The sequence below is a fragment of the Sturnus vulgaris genome, chromosome 4 (assembly GCF_052056855.1).
Source record: "Sturnus vulgaris isolate bStuVul1 chromosome 4, bStuVul1.hap1, whole genome shotgun sequence".
Classification (NCBI taxonomy): Eukaryota; Metazoa; Chordata; class Aves; order Passeriformes; family Sturnidae; genus Sturnus; species Sturnus vulgaris.
In genome coordinates, this window is record NC_142246.1 from 45,689,954 (window position 1) to 45,709,050 (window position 19,097).

Sequence of the window (19,097 nt, forward strand, 5' to 3'; positions counted from 1 at the left end):
GCTTGCTCATGCTGCCTCCATGCAAACATAAGCCTTCAAAACCAGAGCTAAGATGCACAGAAAAGCAGGCTTATGTGGGGTGGGGAGGTTAGAAAGACAAATTAAGGAAGCAACTCTCAGCTATTAAAAGTGCAGAATCCAGCATGAGAACTCACTGGCAGATCAGGGAGTACAATTTGTATGAACTAATGATCTAGCAAAAACCCACACTGCAGAAGGAAATTTTGAGGTTTTGGGATGTCTTAAAGTGGGTGGTTCAAAGCCTGAGGACATAAAGCTACCTCCTGCAAACTAGAGACTTGCTGGAGGTTTTGGAAGGTCTTCATTTGGGGGAGGGGGGAAATGGATTAAACAAATCAATTTATACGAATATCCATCCATATATATGAATCCAAAAGTTTCAATATTACATGCAGATTGCAACATACTGCCTGAAACTACTACTGAGGGATTCAATGAGGAACTGGAGAGGCCAAAATAACCTCACAGCTTCTCAGTGTCTTGGAACATTAATCTCCTCCAAAACAAAAGAAATAGTGTTTCTTTCTGCATGCCCAGTAGCCTACTGGATTACCAGTTTTGCACTGATAGAAACCTGTTGGGATGGGAGTCCTTTGAAGGCAGTACCACTTATTCACAGCAAAGGCATCCCTTTGCATACCTTGCCCTGAGTATGGTGTGCAGGGTGACGATTGCAGTTCGTGTTCATTATCACTGAGCCTGGAAAAGACCATTAAAATCACCATGTCTGATCAAATCCAGTGGCACTACTGTAATTTTTCATTTTTTTTCCAGTGCAATAGAAAAACTTGCTCTCTTTATACCTTCTGATCCACTTGTACAGCTAGGAGAAATGTAGGATTTTGTCCTCTCCTACATGAAGAGCTTTGAAACCCAGATTTACAGCACTAGAAAGCATTTAATCATGGGACTGTGATCTCTTTTGGAGAGGATATAGCAATCCCTCTCCTTCTGCATAAGAATTGCATGGAGTAGCTAAGAATCAATGGATATCATGGAGGGAGAGAAAGCTTGCATGCCTCTTTACTCTAGGAAGTGGGACTGTCTGAGAGGAATAGGAACTGGTATTAGCTATAGGATTTAAATGCACTCATGCTCGTAACCTAAGGACTATATCACCCTTCCCCTTAAGCAGTTGCTTCTCCTACAATTACAACCAGCCTGGACTTTTTAGTTATGATACAATTCACTGCCACTGAGCTGATCAAATTATCACAGTATCTGGTTTACAATATCACTGATTAAGTCACAGAGGAGGAAGCTAATTATAGAGGAGCATGCTATTTGCACACAGGGATGCTGTAGCAAGCTTTGCAGGAGGCAGATGGAAGTATTTTGAAAGAAAAAAAAGGCAGAAAGGCATATGGCAGCGAAAAAAATTTTTGTAGGAAATGCTACAGCTCTTCTTTCTCTTGAGACATTTCTTTTGTATAGCAGAGATGGCCTGAGAAACACTCTCAGAATTTGAGGGTAGAATTCCAAGAAGCTGCTTTAATTTTATTACTGGAGATGTGATCATTATGCTACAGACTAGAATAGCTCAAGCTTGGCTTTAATGCCAACTTGTCAGTGTATTCATCACTGAACAAGCATTACACAATTATACTGAATCACAAGATTAGAATATAGAAGATTTTTTGGGGCAGGCGGAGGTATTTTAATACAGAGTAAACTAATTTGTATTGATCCTTCTGTCTTTGACATGCTTAAGAGTAAGTGTACTTAAGAGCCAACCACGTCATAAAAACAAGGTCTGGAGTCAAATGGAGGAGAGCTGTGGCAAAACCAGGCTGTGGGTACTTGCTCAGAAGATTCATTGAAGCAAATGGAACCATTAACTATGTACAGTGCCCTTGAAGTTAAACATTTTAAATACAAAACAATCTAATACTGTACTTACAGCTGACTTTTTCTACAATGACCAAGGGTGTTCTTGCATTCCAGCTTTCCAATGGGAAGTACAAGTTTCCAGAATGTGAATCTGCCATTGCCTTGCTTTGTCTCTTGTGTGATGGCTTATAAGGGAGTGTAATAAAGAACTGTTGATACAACAGCTTTTAACCCCATTTGTATGTATGTCTATACATATACATACACAGAGAAAGAGACAGGGCCAGCAAAAGTTATTCTGCTTTATAAATCCTGTGGAATAAAGCTTTCTGACTTGTCACCATAAGATTAAAAAAAAAAAAAAAAAAGCTCTGTTGACAAGGATTTCATGGAAATGCTGCTTTGACAGCTTTTTTGGCAAAAGCTGTCAGAGTTTAGCTCACAAACCATAACACGCTACTTTTCTTAGAGAAGAATAACAGACAAGGAGGACTGAAGTGAGTTGCCTATAAGGTATATATGAATCCCCTGCAATCACGTCATTAAACCCCCAATAGGTCAGCAGAAGTGTAGGTAGCACAAGTAGAAGGAGGAATCAGATTACTCCACTTTGGCTAGTTCTGGAAGGGCATTTAGCAGACCATTCTCAGTTTGACAGGATCAGTTAGTACAGTAGGATGGGAGGAAGGCCATAATTTCCTCTTTGTGGGAATGACCATTGAGAAATCAGATGGTAGGAAAGGTATAAGCATTTACTTTGTGAGGGTGAGCTTTGAAAGAGGAGTTATTTATTTTGTCTCTCCTGTAGAGAGCCTAAATAGTAGTCAGCTGGATGCTGAGATGCCTTTTTGTCTGCAGACTGGTAGGTAATTTTTTGAAGGAAGAGTGGGACTAAGGAGTAGGAGATGTTTTGTGTACTACCTCTGTCTGGAATATCAGTAATAGCACACCTTCCACATCACCAGTGAAAGCCTGAGCTATCAGCAGACCGTTGCTGCTTGCAGTACAATACCCATGCCTGCAATGCTGAAGATTAGACAGAGAGACAGGCTGTCAGCACGTGTTCACACAGAGGAAAGAACAAACTGCTTGAAAAAAATGTATCTGAGACAGGTGCAACTTTCCTTTTGCTGGCATAACCTTAGTTTTGTTTGGACCCACATGTAACTTGGAAATGCCTGGTGGGAGCATCCTGCAGCCAGGGTAATCGGTAGTCTCCAATTCTCATGGTTTAACCCCAACCAGGAATGAAGTACCATGTAGACCATCATCCACTCCCCTGCCTCCGAACAGGGGAGGAGAATCAGAAACAAAAATATAAACGTCGTGGGTTGAGGTAAGAACTGTTCATTGATTGAAAGAAAAGAAAATATAATAATGATGTTGGTGATAATAGTAGTAATAACAGCTTTAAATGGTTCCCTTAAACTCAACTATTTTATGATTCTCTGAATTGTAATGAAAAAGAGACAGAGATAAAATCTGAGAAAAAACAAGTGATGCTCAATAGAGCTGCTCACTACTCACTGACTATTGCCTAGTCAGTCCCCAAGCATGGATTTGCATATCCCAACTAATTAAATCCATTTTACAGACTGAGCATGATGTTCTGTGATGTGGAATATCCCTTTGGCCAGTTTTGGACATGCTGTCCTGACCGTGTTCCCATCCCATCTTCATGAGCAATTCTTTACTGGCAAAGCCTGGGAAACTGAGTAAGTAACTTATGGGGAACACTACTGAAGAACAGCCAAAACATCACCGTGTTATCAACATTATTCTCATCCTGAATCCAAACAGAGCACTACACTGGCTACTAGGAAGAAAATTAAACCTATCCCAGCTCAAACCATGACAGGAGGGAACATCAATAGCTGGCGTCTAAACATTTGGTACATTGCAGCACAAAGTTTGAAGTGAACAGAGAATGAGGCTAACAGATTTTTCTAGCTAAAGGTAATTAATTATGTGGGAAAACCCTGGCATGGAGAATGCCAACACCCTAATGCATTACTCCTGTGTCTGTGACAGAGAGGTATCCAGTGGTGCCAATTTGTGGCAATACTCAGTGGTTTGCTGTTGGAGTCAGTAAGTCAGGAGTCTCTCTGAATCCTTCAGGGAGAAATCAGAATGCAGGGATTGAGTTGAAACCTTTAGATGGATTGAAGTATATTAGGCCTCTTACTTATAAGGCAGAGGTAAAGATTTAGGTTGTAACATAAGAGAGAGAAAATAAGTAAGTAAATGGAATAAGTTTTAAGTGCTTTTAGTAAGCAAAAGGTCTTAGATGCCTGAGAAGTAGTACATGTTCTAGTGAAGGTTGAAAAACATGCTAGTGTTTCCTTAGAGGCTCTAAGAACCTAGCTTCAGACAGAGTTAAGAATATTGCTTACATTTTTCAGTTAGAACAAGATAGGCCATGAACGTAGTCTATACGTAGCCTGGCATGCTAAGAAACTAGAATTCTAATAGGTTAAGAAGTAGTGGTCCAAGTTTGTGTCTTAGCTGTTAGAAAGTTTCTATAAAAGAATATGCATCAGGGAGAGCTGGGGCTCTATGCCATGGTGTAAGGGTCGGTCCGAAGTTCCCCTCGATTTTGCCTCCCGACCATTGCAAGGAGACCTCGAGGATCCCCACCCAGGCTGACTCCCAACAATGGTTTCCTGGCCGGGCCAGGTGGATGCTCGTGACTGTGTGCTGGTGTATTGTGTTCACTGGACTGTGCTGTTGTGACACCAACCAGAGGTTGTGTTGTATCAACTGAGGACTGCTTGTCCGTACCTGTCTCCTGCAGCACCACACAATGGTCCATAAATCTTCCCTCCTCTTGGCCAGAGGCCACTCGCTTTGGAGAAGGACTATAAAGAGCGACCCTCTGGGAAAGACCCTTTGAGATCTCTCCACTGATGAAGACCCCCTGGAGAAGACCCCTGAGATCTCCCCACGGATGAAGACTTGTCTATCAGATGACCCGTGAGGACACCCGTCTCGTCTGTTGGTAACTATTTTCCCATCCCTTCCTTTCCTTCCCCTTTCCCTATACTTTGTTTCCTATACTTCTCCCCTTTACTGTAACTGAGTTGTTGGCATTTGATGAAATGCATTGCTGTTGTTGAATAAACTGATTTTCTGCTGTTGAATAAACTGATTTTGTCCCCTGCATTTTGCCTGTTTGCACCTTTAAGATCAAAAGAACCATCACGACCCCCGCTCTGCATTAATAGCGGATTGTGACACATGGCTTTATGCCATGTGTATTTTGCCATTGCATTTTGCCACTGCAGCTTTGCCATTGCTTTATGCCATTGCTTTGCTTTGCTTTGTTTTTGCTTTTAAGACTGATGTGATTCTACAATAAATAAATTTATAACAACTATTAGCTGCTTCGCTTTTTACACAAAAAGAGAATAGGCCCGACAGTGTGGGTGCACAAGAGGTACCCAGAGGTTCCCCGAAACCTCACAGTTTGCCTCTGTGTGAGTTGTTTTTCCTCATGTAGTATCTCTTCCACTAGTGAAGGTCTCACTTGTCTATTAGAGATGCTTGCAAGTCCCAATAACAGCCATATGGGCTGTATTTTCTCTGGATTGAATGTGTTCAATTGTGCTTCTCTTTGAAGTGACCTGTGGGGCACTAGAAACTGTTAACTGGAGTAAATTTTCTTTCACAATAGCTCATATGAGCTGTGTTTGGGATTTGTGCTGGAAACAGTGTTGATAGCACAGGGATATTTTCAATAGTTCTGACTACTATTGAAAGGCTTTTTCTGCCTCTCACCACACCCTACTAGAGAGGAGGCTGGGGATGACAAGAAGCTGGGAGGGGACGTTGTTGGGACAGCTGATCTTAGCTGGCCCAAGGGATATTCCATACCATATGGCATCATGGTCAGCACATAAAGCTGGGGAAAGAAGGAATGATGTACCTTGAGGATGATGGCATTTATTTTCCCTTGTAAACTCTACAAGCGGAGGAGCTCTACTTTCCTGGGGATAGCTGAGACTGCCCATGGAAAATGGTGGATGAATTCCTTGTGTTCACAACTTTTGCTTTACCTATTTTAGTGTCTTTATCTCAACTCATGAGTCTTCTCATTTTTATCCTTCTGATTCTTTCCCTGCCCCACTGGTAGGGGAGTGAGTGAGCAGCTGTTTGGGGCTAAGTTGTTGGCTGGGATTAACCCATGACACTGAATAAGTGTGTGACCCTGCCACTGGGGTAAGAAAAATATGTCATGTCGAGTTTTGGCAAATTCAGCATTCTAAATAGATTATAAAATAGATACCAATTTTCAGCTTTATTCCTCAGTACAGTAAGTTGCAAGACACCTGTAACATAAGCTTGAAAATAAGGCATGCTAGATAATAGTGTCCTAGTATTTACTTTCTGAACTGGTCTAAGGAGGATGTTTAAATGTAGAGAACAGGCCTGCTTAAATGATCATAAGAGTCTCAGTATTAAATCCTAATGAGCAATAATCTGTCTCTAATTCCTCTAATGTAGTCTCTGGTCTGAATGATAGCACTTGTATTACTTTCTATAAAACACATTTACCTCCTGCAATTCATTTGACTGTAATTCTTTTGCAGTTTATATTTGGCTGGTTTTATTTTATTCTTAATAGTAACTCTATCTAAGCACAGATACATTTCTTTTTTTAAAAAAAACCCTAAACATATTTAAATAGTGCTGAAATAAGGTTCTTCTAGCTGTAGCTATAATAACACCTCTAATGTTTAACAAGCCACAAGAACTGTGAAGAACAGAATAATTTACTTGGCTTATAAAAAAGCAGAAGTAGTTACATAAAATGAACATATCAGTCTGCTGTTATTCCTATTCCACACAGGGCCCTGTGGCTTATTTCATTTTAAGCTTATTTTTCTTTTTTTGAGGAAAATTAATTCAATGATGATAGTTTCTTCTGGGTCAGAGAGACTAGGTTAGCCAGAAAGAAATGACTTCTCAGAAACAGAAAGATTATATGCTTCCTGGCTTTTGGCCCTGTTACTAGGACAATAGATGGATATAAATTTCAACAAATACAAAATAAACCCAATTGGAGAGCTACTCCAAGAGGGATTCTGAAATGAGACAAAAATAAATGGGTTTATAAGAACTGTAAAACAAAATACTTCATTACTTATATCACTTTTCCTGAAGGCATAAAAAGATATTAAAAAGTCATTAGCCATCCCAGCTTAGTCACCTGAGAATCTTTGGGAATGACACTTCAATTCCACTTTCTTAATGACCATGTGAGTTTGTGAAGGTGGAAAGACAACAGAACTAATTTTTCTGGAGTGGTTCATTGCTGGAAAGATGGCAAAGTATCCCTAGCAGCTCTGAGAAAATAATCTGCTCCACATTTAAAGGTCAGGACTTGTGTCACATTAAGTCATTGTGGCTGATATTCCAGCCTGTGCTAGGACTGCAGAGGTAGTGCTGGCAGCTTCAGTGGGAGTCTCATTATGTATGTAGCAATTATTCCAGTTATCCCATAGTTTTATGCCTTCTCATTTTCTAAGGCTGTGCATTGTACCTCCCTAATTTAGTGCTCTTTTGGGGAAAGTGTAACATTTGGGGCAGAGTGAAAAGTGCTACTAGCTGTCTGATGTTGTCCCTTGACAGTCAGAGGTCTGTCTTCCCAGGAGGGGACACTTGCAGTGTTTTCAGGAAGAACATGATATTGGGACCAGATCTGCCTCACTGAGTGGTCTAGTGGCTTACAGCTGGTATATTGGTATTGAGTACATACATAACTCAGCTGCTATTGGCTTGTCTCCACTGAAGTGCACAGGGCTCTGATCACTTTCCTTTGTGTTAAATAGTTTTGCTACTTGTCTAGGATGATGTAGGGGTAAAAAGGAATTTGTTGTTGCATATTCTACATTTTAGCCCAACCCTTTGTCCTGTTTTGGTGAGGGGAAATAGTGAACTTGTGTACAAAGTAATTGCATTCTGTGATTTGTTGACTGGAAGCAAGAGCAATTTTCATAGTTTATTTACTAGAATGATTTCCAACTCTTTGAGTGAAAGATGAGCTTGTTGAATCGAAGCCTATATTTAAGGCCTATAAAACATGACACGTTGAGAGAAGGATGTGTATATATGACTAAATTTCCTCCAAGGGATTATGCAGAGCCCCAGGCTAGAGCTATCAACACTGTAGGGAAGTGTTTCTTTAGCCAGAAACCAGATGCAAGGTGATCTTCCTACTGGGAGTTAGCACTGCTGGTGCCTTCAGTTCTGGAAATTCTTATAGTAAAGGGGATTGCTAAGGGCAGCCCTTAGCTCTGTTTTGTGAGGCCAAAGGTTTGGCCTTTGATCATGTCTCTTGCTCTCCCTCTGCACAGCCATGCTGAGACTACAGTTTTGCTGTGGCTTCAGCCATTGACATGGTACTAGAGTATCTGTGATAGCATGGACAGCAGGAAGCCAAGGCAATGATAGGACTAGGAAAATAGCTATTAATTCTGAATATAGTCTATCCTCTGCATAGATCTTATTTATATTGCTTCTCTCAGTCAGTTTTAAGCCCTCAATAGCCTGTCATTGTTGATAATTATCACAGCTGAGAAATCATTGCTGAATAATAAAATGTTTCTGAAGGAGATTGAGGGGCAACAAATAGGAGATCTGGTGTTCTGCGAATTATGTTTGTCTCTGTACTGCTTTGCTCTACTGGGAAAATATCCTGTGCTTGCCTTTTGGCTTTTCCTCCCAGTCCTCCACAGCGAGGATGAGGGAACTGGCCCTTGCGAGGGGACATGCTGGGCCTGGACATCATGCAGGGCTTTTCCACAGGTGAGGGATATAGCAGGGTTATATTTCCCTGAAGTACAGAGGCTGCTTTCCCTGGCATGAGGGCTTACCTACTCCTGGTTTAGCCAGGCACAGTGCAAATTCCTCTTGGCTATGCCAGCCACACAGAACCAAGTGCAGGGGCAGTGTGAGAAGCAGAAAAAGCAGTGACGATGTGCAAGCCATGCTTGCACAGGGTTTTTTGTGCAAGAAATAGGGAAAAAATCCCTCTGTTACCACCATTGTTTCCAACAGAAATCCCAAACACGGGCCCATGCCACCTCCCGTGAAGAAAATTTTCTCTACCCCAGCCCAAACCAGCACAGTGGGCTGGTGCAGAGATTCACCTTTCCACTACCTCCCCTTGTGTGAGGCCTGCAGGACTGAGTCATATAGCTTTCTGCTGGGCAGAGCCAAGGTGTGGGAGCTGGCTGACTGGAGCTCTCCTTGCAAAATGAGGGCTTCTTTTTCCCTCCTGTCATTTATTAATGGATTTGGGGATGTGCAGGACGATAGGGAACTCTTTCTTCATGCTTAAATTTGCCTGGCATCTCACTTTGGACTTCAAATATACCAGCAGTACAACTGGTTATGCTTTTAACTTGGGTTGCAGATGCAGTGGGGGTTGTTGTGGGGGATGTTGTTGACTGTTCTATGGGGTTTTGTTTGGCTTTGTTGTTTTGGGTTTTTTTCAGTAAAGCCGCATCAAATTGTTATTAAACAGTGGCCATACTTAGGCGTTTAGAAGCTCTAGTTCTCTTAGGACTATGGTCTGGCAGCAGTGGGTCGCTCCGGGAATGTGCCAAGATTTCTTGCTCTCTCCAGGTTTCCTAGAACATAAAAGTTAAGTGCCTGAAACTTCTTGGGATGAAACTGGCCCTCAGGACCTGATTCAGAGTCAGATGTTATTTCACAAGAGTGGCATCAAGTTTGTATTTATTTTGGTATGATTTCAGGATATCTTGTGATATGGCACCAAGTGATACTTGGTGTCTCCTGCAGGGCTGTGTGAGCTGAGTCTGTCCATTTAATGACTAGCTAAAGGGAGACAAACTACAAGGAATTGCAATTATCAGGTTGATGAGGATGAGGCAAAATCAATATCTGAGGCAGAATTTTAGTATTGGGAAACAAATGTCAGCAAAGTCAGGTAATATTCAAGAAATGGAGAATGTATAGGTAGGGAGAGGGGAAATTGTGAGCAGTTTTTTCCCTTTAAAAATTTTTTGGGGTATTTTTATTGTGCACTTGTTGGTTTTGTTGGTTTGTATGATGGTTGGGCTTTTTAAAATAGCCTTTAAGTTCTGCAGGTAATCCATATTGTGGGTTACAGTCCAAATTGATTTTAAAGGCAAGATTTTATCCAAAAGGTGCATCTGTTGAAAACAAATGGAAATGACTATTAACTATGAGGGCAATGGAGTAACAAGGTATCATAACTTCAGATTTGTATTTACGTGTAAGAAAACTTCATTACATTTGGGTTTTCACTGTTGTACAGAGCTGGGGAAAAGATGGCCCAGCACAACAGCATCAAATGAGGTAAAAGTGAAATAAATCTATAGAGTAATAGAAAGCTATTGAGAAATGCAGAGTTTCAGTACAGGGCAATATCATAAAGGCCAACATGGCCTATGGATTCTGAGTAAACTTAAATTTCAAGCAACTTTTTGTGCAGTAACAAGCTGAGCAGAAAAGAGAGAGAAGGAGGATACCAGACAATAAGGACTTGTCTGTAGAGTGCAGCTAAGTTCTAAATCAATTTTATGGTGCTTTTGAAATGCCAGTGAATGCTCCCAAGCATTATATTAAAATTTCATGATCAATAATGCTGAAAGCTGCACTACACACAGGATAAAATTAATAAAAATTAATAAAAGTGTTGTTCACCAGTGTTAGCTGCAATGCACTGTCCAGGTTATCCTCTTGATTAGAAATTACCTGTCAAAACAGTCCTTTTTTGTTAGGTGAGCATAGATCAAAGACAGCAGTGCTTGTTCTCTGGTGTATTCACTGCCAGAAATAGGTGGCTGTTTATTCAAACTTGGTCTAGCTGCTAAGGAACATAGCTTTTTTTCCTTTCTGTAAACGTATGCCCACAGGCTCAGCTGAATTCAGGACTCTCACATTCCAGTCAGCAGCAGTCTCTGTCCTAAAGGCTTAAAGTATAAATAGACAAGAGCCAGAGGGCAAGGAAGTGGAAGCAGGTATTTTAAAAGAAGGTAGAATTGAATACAAAGATTCCTTTAGTTATCCTTGGAAAACCCAAAGAATTTATTATTAAACCTATTTTCAACACATGGTTTTATCTATCCAAGATGCTTCTTTAAATGGGACTTAATTATCCAAGAACTTCTTTTAAGATTTGCCTGAAGAATTGGATTTATTGTTAAAAACATGAAGATTTTGTAGATTTACCAACTTGAATATAGACAGCAAGTTTGTGTGTTATGATACTGAGTCCTAAATTACTTAACTTTTCACTTCTAAGTAAAGTCCCTTTACGATTCTGAAGCTAACTTTGTGTTTACTTGCTACCTCAGTGGTTTGCATCTTTTTTTTCTTACTGTTTAGCCGGTATGTGAAAAACCTTCAAATCCCTCATCTGACTGAGAGATTTTGAAAGCAACTGTTTCCCAGGACTTGCAAATCTCGGGCTGTCTGTACAGTATTTTAGGATGCTTTTACTGGTTTTTATTGAACCCCTTCCACTCCTCATAAATGAGCAAGAATTTGGTGCAGTGCAAGTGAGGGCAAGACTATCTTTCAGAGTGGCAGTGAGGGTGGGTGAAACCAGGCTTTTTAGCTGTGCTGTTAGAGTTATTTCTACTTTTTCATATTTCAGGGTTTTTTGGGAATGGAATCTAGAATGCAGTGACCCCTCTGTTCAAGGTATTGGTTTCAGAAATGCAGGTATGCTGTTTGATTTGTGGATAATTAGGTCCACATTAAGCCATATGAAATAGCTCTATTTTAGGAATAAAGAATAAGAGAATTTCGTCACATCTTCTTCTGACTAAAGGCATACTATCATTTAATGATGATGTATTCTCCTGACATACAGGAAAACTGGATTTACATCACTGTTTATTTTTACAAGTTGTTATGCTTAATAAACAAAAAATGAGAAAACAGTCTTCATGAATGTAACACTTGCATTCTCTGAGGTATTTAATCTTCATTGATATGTTAGAGCTTTTGGTAATTCTGCAGCAGCTGGCAATTCTAGATGGTAGTGCCTGGAGGATGTGGGTACAGGCTTGTCTAATATTGGGGATTACATGATGATGTTGAGTAATGCAATAAAATATTACATATTTTGTACTAGCAAAATCTTTTATTTACGCCAAGTGACCGACCATTAGAACCCTTAATGCACGCCCCTAATTAGTTGCTGAAGCCTCTATTTTGATTAGATATTCACAACTTTAGTGCATTGATTCTTTATGCCTTGTAATGGCAAAGGCTGCTGTCCAAAACAGTTATTTTGTGGAAGTTTGTGTGTCTTGATATATTCTGGTGTTTCTTATATGGTTGGATATCTGCCCAGGATTTGCTTTGAAGTATGAAACATAAAAAAAAAAAAAAAAAAAATCTGTTTTTATTGTATTTGTCAGGGATATGGTAAGCCATAAAAATAAAACATATTGTAGGACTACACTAACTCACAGTAATGGCCTTGAATCCTTCTGTGGGAAACTAGTTGTTACAAATTAGTAAGAAAATGTGCATTCGCAGATAAGCAGTATGTTGCTCATTTATTTGGACAATTGTTCCTTAAATAATTTATGGCAACACTTCATAGTGATCTTCATGTGATCAAGTAGAACTGATACCCCAGTAACATGTCTTGCAAGAGTAAAGAGGGAATAGTAATACACATTTACTACTAAGTCTTTTCCTAGACATGGGCTGAGTCTAGTGGGAAAAATTATTCTTGTGGAATGTTCATGAGTAGTGGTCTGTACACTCTGGAGATCCTGATGAACATATAGAGAAAACTAGGGAAGACAGGATATCCTGCTCTATATGGGTCATGGTCATATCATGTCTCACGGTTTTCGCCTGGTTAATCCTGCTTTTTGTTATTGCAAAGGCAGCTGTTTGGATTCATATTATCAGCTGAAAGACTGGTTAGATATTGGAATAAGTTGCCCAGGGTTGTGGTTGAGTCACACTCTCTCCAGGTGAAGGAAGTGTTTAAGAGGTGTCTAGATGTGGCACTTGAGGATATGGTTTAGAGGTGATTATGGTGGTGCTGGGTTGATGGTTGGTCTGGATGGATGATCCTGAAGATCTCTTCCAACCTTGATGATTCTGTGATATGTAAAGTTATGTTTAGATTCTGCTACTAAATGTGAAACATATACATAGATGCCCTCAAAGCTTATATTTTATTTTTAATATAACAGTTTTGAAAACTGTCAATGAGAGACAAGTTGGTGCTAGACATTGGAAGATGTGAGATGATTTCCTCTGCTTTTCTTGAGTTCTGTGAGATGGGACAGGTGCCAATATTTTTCTGTGCTGCAGCTCACTCAGTAGCATCTTATCTCATCTGATGGCCTGGGAATAATTACAACAGGATACTATATGGATGTATATGCTGTATGTATTTCAGAGTAGTCCAAAAGCTGCTGCTAGAGAGTTTGGCTCTGAAGCTGTTAGAAGCTTTGATATTGCAAAGGCAGATTCCATTACCTATGGGAGTCTTTGTTCAAAACACTGGTGTTTCATTTCAGAGATTGTTTGATCTGGCCAAGAGTGGAAAGTAGTATTTGAAAATTGCTACACCCAAATAAATGAACTACTATGGCAATCTGGCTGTACCTTTCACAGAACAGAAAGTGTGAGAAAACATTTTAAGACAAGTATCTTCTCCCCCTGCCCCTTCTTTGCCAAGTCACCAAAAAAAAAAAAAAACCTGATACACGGTTCGTGTTTCCAAAGCAACAGCCGTTCTAATGATTTTTTTCCTATTTTTGTTCTTCCACCTCTCTAATGAGGAGGAAGAATGGTGCCACTTAGAACCACAGAATGGGTCAGGCTGGAAGGGGCCACAGTGGGTCATCTGGTCCAATCTCCCTGCTCAAGCAGGGTCATCCTAGAGCATGTGGCACAGGATTTTGTCCAGATGGTACTTAAATAGCAAGGGAGACTCCACAACCTCTCTGGGCAATCTGTTCCAGTGTGAACTTCTTCCAGCAAGGACTTCTTCTAGATTTGGGCTTTTTTGGGTTTTTTTGTTTTTTTAAATAGACGCTGTTTTAATACAGTCTTCTGATATCAAATTTCCACTTTCATAAAAATAGATTTGAGCCTTGTTTTGATACTGTGATAGGACCCAGGAGGTATTTTTTCGTTGGAGAAACCCTTGCTGGATCAAAGCATTTCAGCATGGTAGGGCAGAGCAGTACAACATACTGTTAATACAGAGGAGTGACACTCACAGAAAATACTGCAAGAGACAGGGTTACATGTCCTAACTGTCACGTGTTCATATTCAATAGCATATATTTGCTTACAAATGCAAAAGATTTTAAAGAGTCTCTGGAGGATCTGGCTGCCCTCTAGGTAGAGTTATGATTGAGGGACTGTGGCACAAAATGTGCTCTACAGCTCCAGTTTGAATCCTGGTAAAAAATGGCAGGTGAGAAAGTGGGAAATGTCAGGCTATAACAGCTACTTCCAGCCAAATTAATTGATTTCAGCTTTTTTGTTGCCTGATATTCTCTGTAGGCTTGTCCTACCCCTGCAGAAAAAAAACAATTTTTTCTTTTCTCTTTCGTTAATGCCATGCTTATTTGAAAAATGGAGATTCAAGTGATTAGAACCTCTCCTTTACTAAGAGAATTTGATGTAAATTTGATTTAGCCAAGTTGTTGAGTTCTTTTGTTTGTTGTGGTTTGCTGGTGGGTTTTCTTGTTTGCTTGTTTTGTACTTTAACAATAAAATCTCTGGACAGTGAGCTAGCTTGAAGTTTTCTGGCTCAAGGGGACTGCAATGCCTTGAAGCATCTTTGCTTGACCGGAACACAGAATATAATTCCTACAATAATAGAAAGCAATTTCATACAAGCCTAGCTGCAAATTTGACAGGTTGTGACATAAGAAATGTAAGCTCCTTTTATCAGCTGGTCCAACTGAAAAGCTACACAACTTCCTTGTTGTCTCTTTGGAACTTTCTGCCATCTTCAGTATTTGCTAATTCACAATTGCTCATGCTTGGTTTTGGGCCATCACTTGTTTGAATTGAATATCTTTTTTCTCCACAGGATGCTCCCCTGTAGTTAAGATAAAGAGGATGTTTCATTCATTTTAGGAGCAATGCTCATCTAAAGTCCTAAAGCACCCCTTTCCTTTATGCCAGGAGCCTTCCTTTGTAGCTCTTCTTTTAACTAGTTTATCCTAAACTGAAGACTGATTCTGAATTACTGCTGTCAGGAAGGATCTTGGTCTCAAACTGACTTTCACTCTCCCCTGCTTATTATTGATTGCCCTGTGACAATCCATGTGTGGCATATGGCTAAGAAATCCTAATCTTAAATAGTGCATAGATTATTTATCTGCAAAAATTTGGGCAAAATAAAGTTAATTTTTCTGTTAGCCAGTGTGGTGGCTGTCACTGCAGAATCAACACTTGCTCAAGGTTACTGTGCATTGAGATTTTGGGATCTTTTTTCCTTTTCTTTTTTCTTCGCAGTATGCTAAGAATAGGGACATATCCATGGTAACTGTATGTTATGTCATGGCAAATGTTGAATTTCTGTGTGTATGTGAAACAGTGACAGCTGCATGGTACCATTTCTAAGCATTTTCACCTTATGTGTGTTGGGCAGGATAAAAAGGTTACCTCATATATTACCAACTTTAAAGCATCCCTGTGTTTGTACTTCTCTTCATGCTTGACTTTTAGCTGTAGCAGTGAGGTGCTGGGAAAATAAGCATTGCCATTGAGCTCCTAGAGCTTGTGAATCTCTGGAGAATGTAATTAATGTCCTTTGAGACATTTACAAGTGAGGAGAGAAAGAGAGAAGTGTAAATTTACTCCTACTCTTTATTATTTCTCGACTCAAAAGCTCTGTGTCCTGCTGGTTTTATCAGAATCAAATGTCACTTCAAAACATCCTGGAATTATTGACAACGTCCAGATTGCTGAACAGGTCTCTTGCTCTGACAGCCAAGTCACACAGGTTAGCAATGGCTGCCTCTGGAAACAGCAGTATGCAAATACAAAGATGAACTCTGAATCAAGAGCCCAGGCTTATTAGGCGTGCTCCTCCATAAACTGCCCAATGCAGGTCTAAAGGGACCCTGATTCCCTTTATAATGGACACCTCCACAGGGTGGTTCAGCCTCATGGAGTCAGAAAGGGTTTTCCTGGCTGTTAGGTGGTCCTAGGCTGACATGGATCTCAGCTTGGACCCTTAGCAGGTCTCTTGTAGGGTCGTCTGCACCAGATGTACTGCTACTTCGTAGCAGTGGCTGGCTGTGAGCTGAATTCTAAAGCTTCAGTTTTCTGGCATCCCTCAAAACTCCGTGGTAGATGAGAAACCAAGACACAATGTTTGAGACAGGTTTCAGTTACTGCTCGATGCCTGGCACAGTTCATTGTGTGTCTACCTTCTGCAACAGATTTCTTCCAGGCAGTGCAGACAAATGCAAAGAATTGAGTGTGCTGCTTTGTTTTGAAGGGGGAAATTGCTGCTGACTTTAAAATCTGAAGGGTGCAAACAGTGCTTTTTGTGAGAGGCTGCAATAATAGGACAGCTATGACAAAAACCATGCTATAACAATTTGTTGGCTTTTTGACTTCAAATGTTATTTAAAATAAATATTTTTTAAAATTTATGTTTTAAATTCTTAATTTTATCACTGAGCACCTGTTACAGGGCTGCTTCACTTATATCCTCCTACCTGCTAAGGTTTTATAATCAAAAGTCACTAAAGATAGATTTTTTATGAAAATAGAGTATGTCTGTGAATTCTCCTTCTTTGGTCCTGATGGGCTTTTTCTATGGGATGTGCATGTGGGAAATACAATGCCAGTTGGTGTTTCCACTATAGTTATTTTTTTCTCCTGGTAAACTACTAGTAGCAGTACAAGTAGATGACTTTCTGCTATTCTCTGTTGCCACTGAGGACACTAAAGGTTTTGGGATATAAGAGAATGTGATAGACTCTTCTATGCTGGGGTAATATTGATTAATGTTCAAAACCAGGTACATGGCTTTTTTGATATTTTCAAGGACATTGTATATATAATTTTTAGAATTCAGTGTACTTCTTTCCATTCCCATTTGTTTGACTATGGGTCCTACAAATTTAGCTAGGACCAGAAATACTCCAAGTTGAATAATAATACACAAATTTCATTACTTATATTCACTTTTTGTCCCAGCCCAGCATTTAAAAAGTAGGCAAGCAGTGAATTTCATTATAATGAAATACTGAAATTATTTCTGGATATAATATTGAGACTCTAGGGACAGTAACTTATTGATTCTTGAAGTACAAGAAGCCTATTTAGGTAATAATTTCATCTTCAATGTTACTTGCTTCTTGTAACAGATTTCAAGGAAGACTCAGCTACTTTTCTTAGAGGAGTGTTGTACTGTACAGTACAGTGTGTTTGGTAGATGATGACCCAAACCACATTGTTGCTGTGTGTTAAGGAATTAACCCTTTGACCGGCAGTAATAAGATACACAGCAACATGTTCATCTTTCAAGATCGGAAAAAGACAATTTTATTCTAACACACCTTGCTTAAGTACAGTCATTTGCTACTCTAGGGACAGAATACAGCTGATTGGTGCAGAGAAAGTAACACCACTTTCCCAGGCTTTCCTCACGTATCCAGCAGGTGTTTATCTTTGTTATTAATTCTTCTCTTATGTTTACATTAGAGAAAAGCAGCTAGCTTTGGGAAAAAACCCTAGCAGAGCCTGAGAAAATTGGACTGGAAAAACTTTCAGAAGACATTTTCTTGGGCCTGAAAGCCACACCATATGGGTTCAGAATTTCTTTTTCTCTGTTCCCAATGATATTAGTGGATTTACATCTTAATGTGAATGTAGATGTTACTTGTTTGTATGAAAAATTAATTCATATTTTAGCTTTCAAAGAACAATAGCCTATAACCTGTAAGCCTTTTAAAAAATGAGGAGATAAACTCATTCACAAGAGTACTTGTCTTGCTGAAATATGTCAGGTATTACAAACAAACCTCTGAACTGTGATTGTGTCATAGAGAACTGCAACAGGAGATCTGAGAGTCAATTGATTGGATTTTCAGGATTCTTTGTGGAAGTTCATATGTATAAGGAGACTGTTCTTTGGAATATTACTGCCACAAATGAGTTACGGTACGCAATGGTCTGCAGCACCAGAAACTTCCATCCCTACCCACTGCCCAGTGTTCAGGATATAATTTGTATGCCTCAGTTTGCACACGCAAAGCAAATGGGTGAGATTGGTGATTGCCTGTTAACTTGCAACACACTATGAGAATGTGATATTTGATGCTTTTAATAACAAAAATATGCTATTGCCTGCGACCTCAAAAGGTTCTATCAACTGCAACTTTCAATATGGTCAAATTAGTTTGGAATGTAGAATCCCCAAGCCAATGATTGTTGGGTTTTTTTCGCTTTTTTTTTCATTGGGGCCAGGACTCCAGGTGTCTGCAAAGGAACAAGTAATATAAAGAAGTATAAAAGTATTGAAGGGAAGGGAGACATGTTGCTACTTGTCCTGGATAATAAAAGCACTAGCTTGACCTGCTATAAGAAGACCAAGTGTGAGCTTCTTGAATCTCTTGATGGTTAAGTAAATTATGTGAATGTGTGTGTGTAGGTGGGTTATTTAGAACTATATAATGGATTTAATTTAAACTGATATTCAAAGGGATATCAACAAATGGTTTCATTTGCCAAGGGAAATCACCTTTTATTGTCTTTAAATGAGAATGGTAATTAGGAGGAAGTTTGGGTGAAAATTGTTTCTTGGCCTACCTTGTTACTTCAGTATTCACGGCATTACCAAAGGGAAATAGCCTCGTCCCTATCTAATCTGAACTCATCAACAAGTGCTCAAAAACACATGTGGCTTGTTATTAAAGCCTATAATGAAAAGGAGGAAGGGAAAGTCTTCCTAGGACTAGCGTGTAATAGGATGGAAATAAAAGGATTAGCTTTATGCCTTGCTGCCTCTTTCCTCCAAAGTTCAAATGGTCAAGTCTTCCTTCAGAAGTGCTGATCTCCTAGAAAATGTTGTTTGCCCCTGAAGTAGAAGAGCAAATTGAGAACTACAACCTGAGCAGGTTAAGAAAAATAGTGCTGTGTTCTATGAAGTTGAGAAGCATATAGTGATGAAATACCAAGGTTGCTGTTGCCCTGAGTGTATGTTTATAATCAGCAGTGTGGAATGGTAAGGGCGAGAA